Source organism: Bremia lactucae, linkage group LG6 (assembly GCF_004359215.1).
Source record: "Bremia lactucae strain SF5 linkage group LG6, whole genome shotgun sequence".
Classification (NCBI taxonomy): Eukaryota; Oomycota; class Peronosporomycetes; order Peronosporales; family Peronosporaceae; genus Bremia; species Bremia lactucae.
Genome location: NC_090615.1, coordinates 7,824,326 through 7,832,725, shown reverse-complemented (window position 1 = coordinate 7,832,725; position 8,400 = coordinate 7,824,326).

The window sequence follows — 8,400 nt, the reverse complement described above, 5'->3', positions numbered from 1 at the left end:
ACTTTTGCAAGTTGACGTACAATTGGGCGTCCTTTAAAGTCTGCAACACAGCGTCTAAATGACGCTTGTGCGACTCTATTGCGCTCAGCCCGTCTTCGGCCCTACTATGCAGGAATACATCGTCAAAATAATGGGGCGCATAAGCACGGTGCTGACGCATCACGTGAGCCACCACTCGGTTGAATGTCGCCGGTGCGTTTTTCAAACCATGAAGCATCTTAAGCCACTCCCAAAGCATACCGCTTGGGGTGCTTACTGCCGTTTTGGCTCTCTCAGAGTACCTGATAGTAGCCCCTTTCAATTTAACGCGGACAAGATAGTTGATTTTTCCATGGAGGTGAACACGACATCTTTCCGCGGGATTGGCATTTGCGTTGGTATGGTCGCCCGGTTCAGCTTATTGTAAACATGAACGACGTGCCATCCACCTGCGGCTTTATGCACACAAAAGGTCGGGCTGCAGTGAGGTGATTTGCTCTCACACACATGTCCCGCCTTGGCTCACTTGTCGAAGAACTCATCGATATAATCGACTTGTTCTTTCGGCAACGGCCATTGCCTGGTAGACAATACTTGGTGCCAAGTTCGAGGTCTATTTCGTGCCCGATGCCCCTAACTGCTGGTAAGCGGCTTGGCACTTCTTCTAGGAACACATCGCGATATTTCCACAGAACCTCAAAGAACAGACTGTCTCTTAAGGCATCCCAGCCTTGAGCAGCGAGCCATTTATTTTTGTCCGTTTCTAGGACGCTCTCGTCCATTGTGGACGACGAGCAACAGTCCACCAAGTTCTCTTCTGGAACTGTGCGACTATTTCGTGAATCTTTCCTTCCTTTAATTCGGCAAGGAACAGATCCCGCGACATCTCCGTGGGATTTACTATCTCCTCGGCAGATTGAAAGACTTGCCGGAGCACCTCAACTGAGGATGCCTCCGCAATTTCGTCTTTGACGGCCTCGAACACCTCGTTCGAAGGCCCGTCCTCTTTATTAGAGACTGATCCAAAGGTCACTCATTTAGACGTGCCTTTGATCGTCCTAATCTGTCGAATACTCGTTCTTCGAGTCACCACAACCTTTTTCTGGGAAGCGGGTGTCGTTGCTCTACTGGCTAACGCACCCCTTCCAACCGCACCAGGCTCTAGGCACTAAGCCGGTTTATGCGACGCATGACTTCCTGTCAGCTTGCCGTCGACTGCCACAGGCTCTCGGCTCTGTGCAGGACATTCGGACGCATGACTACTTGTCATTGTCCTTTTCACTACCCCAGTCTCCACGAGCTGGGTAGGAATTGGTGACGTTTGACATCCAGTCAACGTACCCTCAACTGTGTTTGACACGACAACAGTTGCATACGCCTCTCGCAGGAGCACATCCTTTCCGGTGTCCTGCGTAGAATTTGCAACTGTGCGTGTACGCCAGTCTATACATGGTTGGTGTTTTGCCAACCATGGCATGCCTAGAATGAGGTCATACGGACTCTCCATATCTAGCACTGTGAACGTCTCTTTACAAGATAAGTCACCAAAGCTGAAGGCGATTTCTACCTGAACTCCCTCAGACTTAATGAGTGCACCGTTCTCCAAACGAACGGTTGCCTTTTCTCGCTTGCCATCCTGTCAAAGCGACTCCAACATTGCCGGTCTCATTCTTAGAGCCGCGGGTTTTACAAAACTTTGTGATGCACCCGAATCCACGAGGAGGGTCATCATCTGGTCATAGCCTCGTACTTGAGCGCTACAGACTAGCAGGGTTGGGATGCGAAATATTGAGACCTCAGGGATTATGCTACCCATTTGTTCGACAACTCAGAAATAAAGGGTAGCTTCAGAGTCCGCGTCAGAAGGGTATCTTGCATCTACTGCGCTCCTGCATTTCCCGACTCCTCAGTGGCCGATTCAGGAATCATGCGCCTCGCACGCTGGTTTTTTGGCATCGTCCTTTGGGAAGGGAGTCCTCTCGCTGGGCGTCTTCGCTCATCAGGGACCCTGACATAGCAGCGAGCCATCATAGTGCCGCACTTGCTGCATTTGTAGAAGACAACGTCTGCATTGCCCAACTCCATGGGAGTAACATCTGACCTCTCAGCCGACGGCTTATACTAAAGCTGTCTCCGAGGCACTGTGTAGGATTGCTCCTCAACTAAGGCAATTTGGATTGCCTCTTCCATCGACGACGGCACCTTCTGAAAAGGGCCTCTCGCGATGGGTCATGCCGTAGTTCGTTTATTAACGTGGGCAGCTATATGTGCTCCGGAATCGGACCTACGGTAATGGACGCCTTCAGCGAGCGAATCTCCTGCACATACTCTTGCAGAGGTCGCTTCGCCTGTCGCGTTTCAAAGAATTGCGTCTGAAGCAACACCTCGTTGTTCGGCGGCTGATACATGGAGCGAGTCTTTTTCTTTAAGATTGCCCATGATGGAAAAGCTTTTCCGCCTACCGTAAGCGACGAGTACGCCCACTCTGATGCCTTATCGCGCAGATGCGACATGGCGAACGACACCATCCGGAGTCGTTCACGATGAGCTGCGCCACACCGCATTGCTTCACGGCTAACAGCCTGTAGACAATCGCGTGCGCTGTAGTTTCATCAAACTTGCGCGGGTCTATCCGATTGAGCCTCGTCTGATGCGGCTGGGCATAGAGCATCTCAAGAGTCCTGTTGAGAGCTTCGCTTCTCGCCTGCTCACGCCTCAGGCAACCTGTGTCTGAGTGAAGGACTCCGCCGCAGCATGGCTCTGTGCCTCGGACGCGGCTCTCCGCTGTTCGAGCACAAATGCCTCAAACTGCTCCAACTGAGCAACATGTTGCTCAGGAGTATTGCTTAAAAGCCTGGCTAGGGCTTGTTCACCAAGTCCCTGCGCCAAGTGCTCTGCCACCTCCCGATGATATACAAAGAGGTGGGGAAAATAAGCTTAATCGATATTAAGGCTCATCCTCACGCACACACGCTGGGATGCAGGTCGCGGGAAGGATTTTAAGTGCTACCCAACGTGGGCAGTCACGTCTTAATGCGGCCACGTTCAACTTAAACACACACCCTAGCACAGCGAAGAAGCGATTTAATTGTCTACTCTCGTATGCCGAGAGGTAGCTGTGGTGGGCGCTTCAGCGATCTCACCCAACAAACTAAGTGCCTTAGTTTAAGTGACGTCACGGTTCCGAATATCCGGCTCCACGTGCGCACTTGTGTACTAGGAAAAAAAATAGTTTCGAACTGTATTTTATTTAATCGTATTCAATGTAAATTCATAGTTAACCAATCATAAAATGTCATCTCTGTAGATAGCACTTATATGCATTGCGAGCGTATCTTTCTAGATACCTCGCGTAACGGATGACGCTAGCTGTCACCCCCGCTAATGTAAATTCCCTCAGGGATATCACATACACAGAGGTGGGTCACAATGTGAACCACACCCAAGTGGTAGGTACAATTACGTAGATCTGCTTGACTTACCATCGAAGTCGCTCGAAGAAAACCATGCTTGTAGGTGAACCAAGACGTTCATCAGATGTCATCTGATGAATTGGAGACAGACATCGTAACGGATCGATTCTGCACTTTATGCATGACTCGTACTTTCTAAGCCATGGTAATCCAAGGATGACATCAAATTTGTAATTGAAATCCAGTACGTTGAGTTCATGCGTACCCTTTAACATTTATCTAATACAAACTACACGTTTCTTAACTATTACGTACGTGCCTATTGCTAGACGCACCGTCATCCTCGTTGAAGGTATATCGCGCTCAACGAACTTGAGCCTGCGATCTTCTAGCAATTGGCATCGAATGAAATCGATCGGCTCCCGACAATGACTAGGGAATGGAGCGGCAATTTATTTGGCAATGTAATTTCCAAGGTGATGAGGTTAATATCATCACCAGGGGCAGTTCCACACAATTTTTTGTGTGAAGAGTAACTTTCATCAAGAGGCCTCCAGTAGGGCGCTCTGTATTAACTTATCCCGACTAGCTTTTGACGACCTGCCTCGCCGTTGCAATTTCGCAACAGCGTCGGATCCGCGGCCTCCGCTAATTTAGGGGGAGGTCTATCGTTTCACTCAATGTTCCTTGACACTGGGCGTGGCGCACTACATTCCTAGGCGTAGAGCCCTGTCTTTTGACAACAATTGCATCTTTGCAATCGTTTGTAACCAGTAGACGAAGTTTCTCGCTCTTTACATAGAAGAGATCCATGAATTCGGGACCTCCGACCATTTGTTGTCGCGGTGGACGATCAGCACCAAAGTGGTCGGAAGCCTGTTCAGGCTAAGGTCCTCATGTTCTTCTACAGAGATCGCTTGATCTAGCGAATCTAGTTCAAGTCAGAACAGGTGGGTCTTGACGAAACCATCAGCAAGACCTCCTAAGATTTGGCACGTCCGTCCAAGTTGGGCATGCTAAACTTTGCTTTCGTTGCATTACCATCGAAGCGGCGAGCTTCTATAGCGTCGTCTTGCTTGACGACCATCTTCAACAGAAGTCGCCTTCGACTACCTTAAGCCTGGAGATATCAATGCTTGATCTTTCGGGTTGACGCGATGCGTTGGCCCGCCAGCAGCATTTATAAAAATACTGCTGTCTCAACAATTTCAACTTATGAGCACCTTATTCTCTCAACACATCTGCGTGTTGAGAGCTTTGATGGTGAAGCAAGATTACTTTTTCTCGGGTCACGTTGAATGAACTTGGCGAAAGCCGAATGTTGGTCGTCCTTTGGTAGGGCAACAGCATTGCGCTAACGGCTGGCCCACTTATGGTCGAGCTAATTCTTTCAAACGATTTCTATTCGAGGTCACTCGAGCGAGTGAACCTCTCACGCATAGCGTTGAAGCCTTCATGCGGAGCTAAAAGATTCTTTCCTCTTCATTCAACATGTCCCTGTTGGATGGTTCGTACGTGGTCGTTAAACGGACCACGCCACCAGGTGTAACGGCATCTTTCGCTAATACTGCCTCAGTACTAGTTAGCCAACGCTGATAACATTAAACATAGAGGTGCTGCCGAGTGTTTAACGTGCACAGCGTATGGAGGAGGGTTTTTAAGTTGCTCACATTTCTTGGCAACTAACGATCCATACTTAGGTAGACATAGTATAAGTAGAACTGACTTAGCATATTAATTAAAATGTGTGTGACGACTCATTGTTAATCGCCCATTCGCACGTCTAGCAGCGATTGGCGGGGTATATTAAGACTTTGACTAAACAATAAACAGAACGGTCGCATTGCCGCTACGATATTACCGTGTATGGCAATATTGGAAATGTCAAGAAAAAAAATGATTGTTATATTCTCATTTAATATTTCTCTTGAAAAAGAATATAATTATACCCCATTACACGCATCGCGCTTTTTCCTTTTGCCTACAAAAGATGCTAAGAGCTACCTTGAGTTACGATCTTAGCAATTAAGAAATCCTTAAACAGAACCCTAAAATTACAATCGTTTAATAAGGAAAATGTTAACGGCACCCCACCATAAAAAATATAGTTTAATCGTGTTCATTTGCCGCCCCCAAAAATTTTTGGAGAGATAATAACTTTCAAATCACGGCATCATGGCACTATTGAGCTGCAATAAAGAGTGTTTTTTTTTCTTCCGCCTACTACCGCAATGATTAACGTCAAGCTTCGCTCTAATGTTGCACTAAGTACTAGCATTATTACGTCAATAGTGTTCAATAATCCGCTTATCTACAGCTTTGCCACCTTGAAAAAAGCAGAAATCATTGTGCCTCATTTTTGGTTTCCAAAATTAAAAGCTTTCGGCTGGATCCTCTATAGTAATACCTTATTCCTGTTCCATTTCAGTCCAGAGAGTCGAAATATTATCAAGCCGTATCAATTCCACTGCACTGCTTCCAGCTTTCCATTATTTCTTCGACGACAGCTCCTGTATTCATCATTGGCTTTCGCCGATATATATATAAGCCGACGACCAGAGCAATCGACCCTTTATCCGATACAAGCGGGCGACTAGGTCTCGCGAAATCCGTAAAGTGAAATAAGTTCTGCGACGCGAGCGACGCAACCCCACATACAGACACCGCAGTGAGTAATACGCGGTTCCTTTTGCTACAAACCGCGATTCTTCTCATGGTCGCTTGCAATCCATTAAGAATAAAGGCCCGTAGCATAACTTCAATGCTTTTGGTTACGCACTTAGCCAAGTTGATTTTGCCGCGCTTTTCGGCCGTTTTCTACCAGAAAAAATTGTCTCCTTGGCGCTCGTGAGCACTACGTATCGAACCTTCCAGCCTTTTGATCGCAGCCCAAAGCCTTGCTTATATTTAAAAGGACAAGCCTGCTATGATCACGCCACCAAGTGGCACAGCCGCAGCACGCACCAATACGGTCTCTCGCGATCGTACAGTCATTCTCTAGAAAAAATTACTTCGAAAAAGTGCAGTTTGTCAAAGAAATTCTTACGGATATGATATAATTATAATTTCTAATTGGAGGGGTGCCGTTAGCATGTCCTTTAATAATCATTACTTAATATTTCCAATATTGAGGCAACAAGACAACAATTTGATGATACGTAGATAAGTTTAAATCAACCCTGCCAAACGTTACAAGACACGATTGGGCGGTGCGCAAGGACGCGCCATGCATATTTAGTTTTTAATATATTTTAGTCAATAGATAGAAACTCATTATGTAGGAATTGTTATATTAATACAGTTTTACTGTGTCCCTATACTAAAACCTAAGTATTGACGTAGAGTATCTAAGACTACTTAGCTACTTGGAACCTTCCTCTGCACATCGTGTACGTAAAGTATCGTGGCACCTTACCTTCACTGTTATTAGTGTAGGTTGGCTAGTTCTAAGGCAGTCCTAGCGAAAGGTACATCATATTAATTCTGATCTCATAAATACGCCTTAAAAGAATTTATTGCTTTAAATTTTAATTTAACCATAAGACACTTGCCTTTGTTGCACATAAAATTTTGAAAACGTTTAAGATTCTAATGGCTCGTTTGCATACCATTTCCCTCTACTATCAGCTTCGACAGCACGAGTAAATTGGCGCTACTTTTATGCCGGCATCTCGTGCCTTAAGATGGGAGCTGATCTGTGTCATGGGTTCGAAGCCCACATTGGCCAAGCACTAATCAGCAAATACCTGATATGCAGAATTTTAAACTCGTTTTGATTTTTCACATATAACACTGGTGCGTCTTGAGCTCCCAAGTCATCGATAAAAACTTTAAAGGATTGCATAAAGCCATATCATTCTGTCGACGTCATGTTGGACACTTTTGGACACTTATCGACAGTACATCGGATAGATTTTTCTTAAGAATATGAATGTTCATGTCACGCTGGTGCCTATTAAACGGTGTGATGTCCATGTTTGTGCTGCGGGAAATGAAACTGAAGGTGGTCAATTGGCCGAGCGGTCTAAGGCGCTAGTTTTAGGCACTGGTCCGTAAGGGCGTCGGTTCGAATCCCACATTGGCCAAGCACTAGCCAGCAAATACCTGATATCCAGAATTTTAAAACTCATTTGGATTATACACATCACACTGTGCGTCTTGAGCTCCCAAGTCATCGATAAAAACTTTAAAGTATTGCATAAAGCCATATCATTCTGTCGAAGTCATGTTGGACACTTATCGACACTAAGCGACAGCACATCAGATAAATTTTTCTTAAGAATATGAATGTTCATGTCACGCTGGTGCCTATAAAACGGTGTGATGTCCATGTTTGTGTTGCGGGAAATGAAACTGAAGGTGGTCAATTGGCCGAGCGGTCTAAGGTGCCAGTTTTAGGCACTGGTCCGTAAGGGCGTCGGTTCAAATCCCACATTGGCCAAACACTAGTCAGCAAATACCTGATATCCAGAATTTTAAACTCATTTGGGTTATATACATTACACTGGTACGTCTTGAGCTCCCAAGGCATCGATAAAAACATTAAGTATTGCATAAAGCCATATCATTCTGTCGACGTCATGTTGGACACTTTTGGACACTTATCGATAGTACATCGGATAGATTTTTTTAAAGAATAAGAATGTTCATGTCACGCTGGTGCTTATTAAACGGTGTGTTGTCCATGTTTGTGTTGCGGGAAATGAAACTGAAGGTGGTCAATTGGCCGAGCGGTCTAAGGCGCCAGTTTTAGGCACTGGTCCGTAAGGGCGTCGGTTCGAATCCCACATTGGCCAAACACTAGTCAGCAAATACCTGATATCCAGAATTTCAAACTCATTCGAATTATATACATTACACTGGTACGTCTTGAGCTCCCAAGGCATCGATAAAACATTAAGTATTGCATAAAGCCATATCATTCTGTCGACGTCATGTTGGACACTTTTGGACACTTATCGATAGTACATCGGATAGATTTTTTTTAAAGAATATGGATGTTCATGTC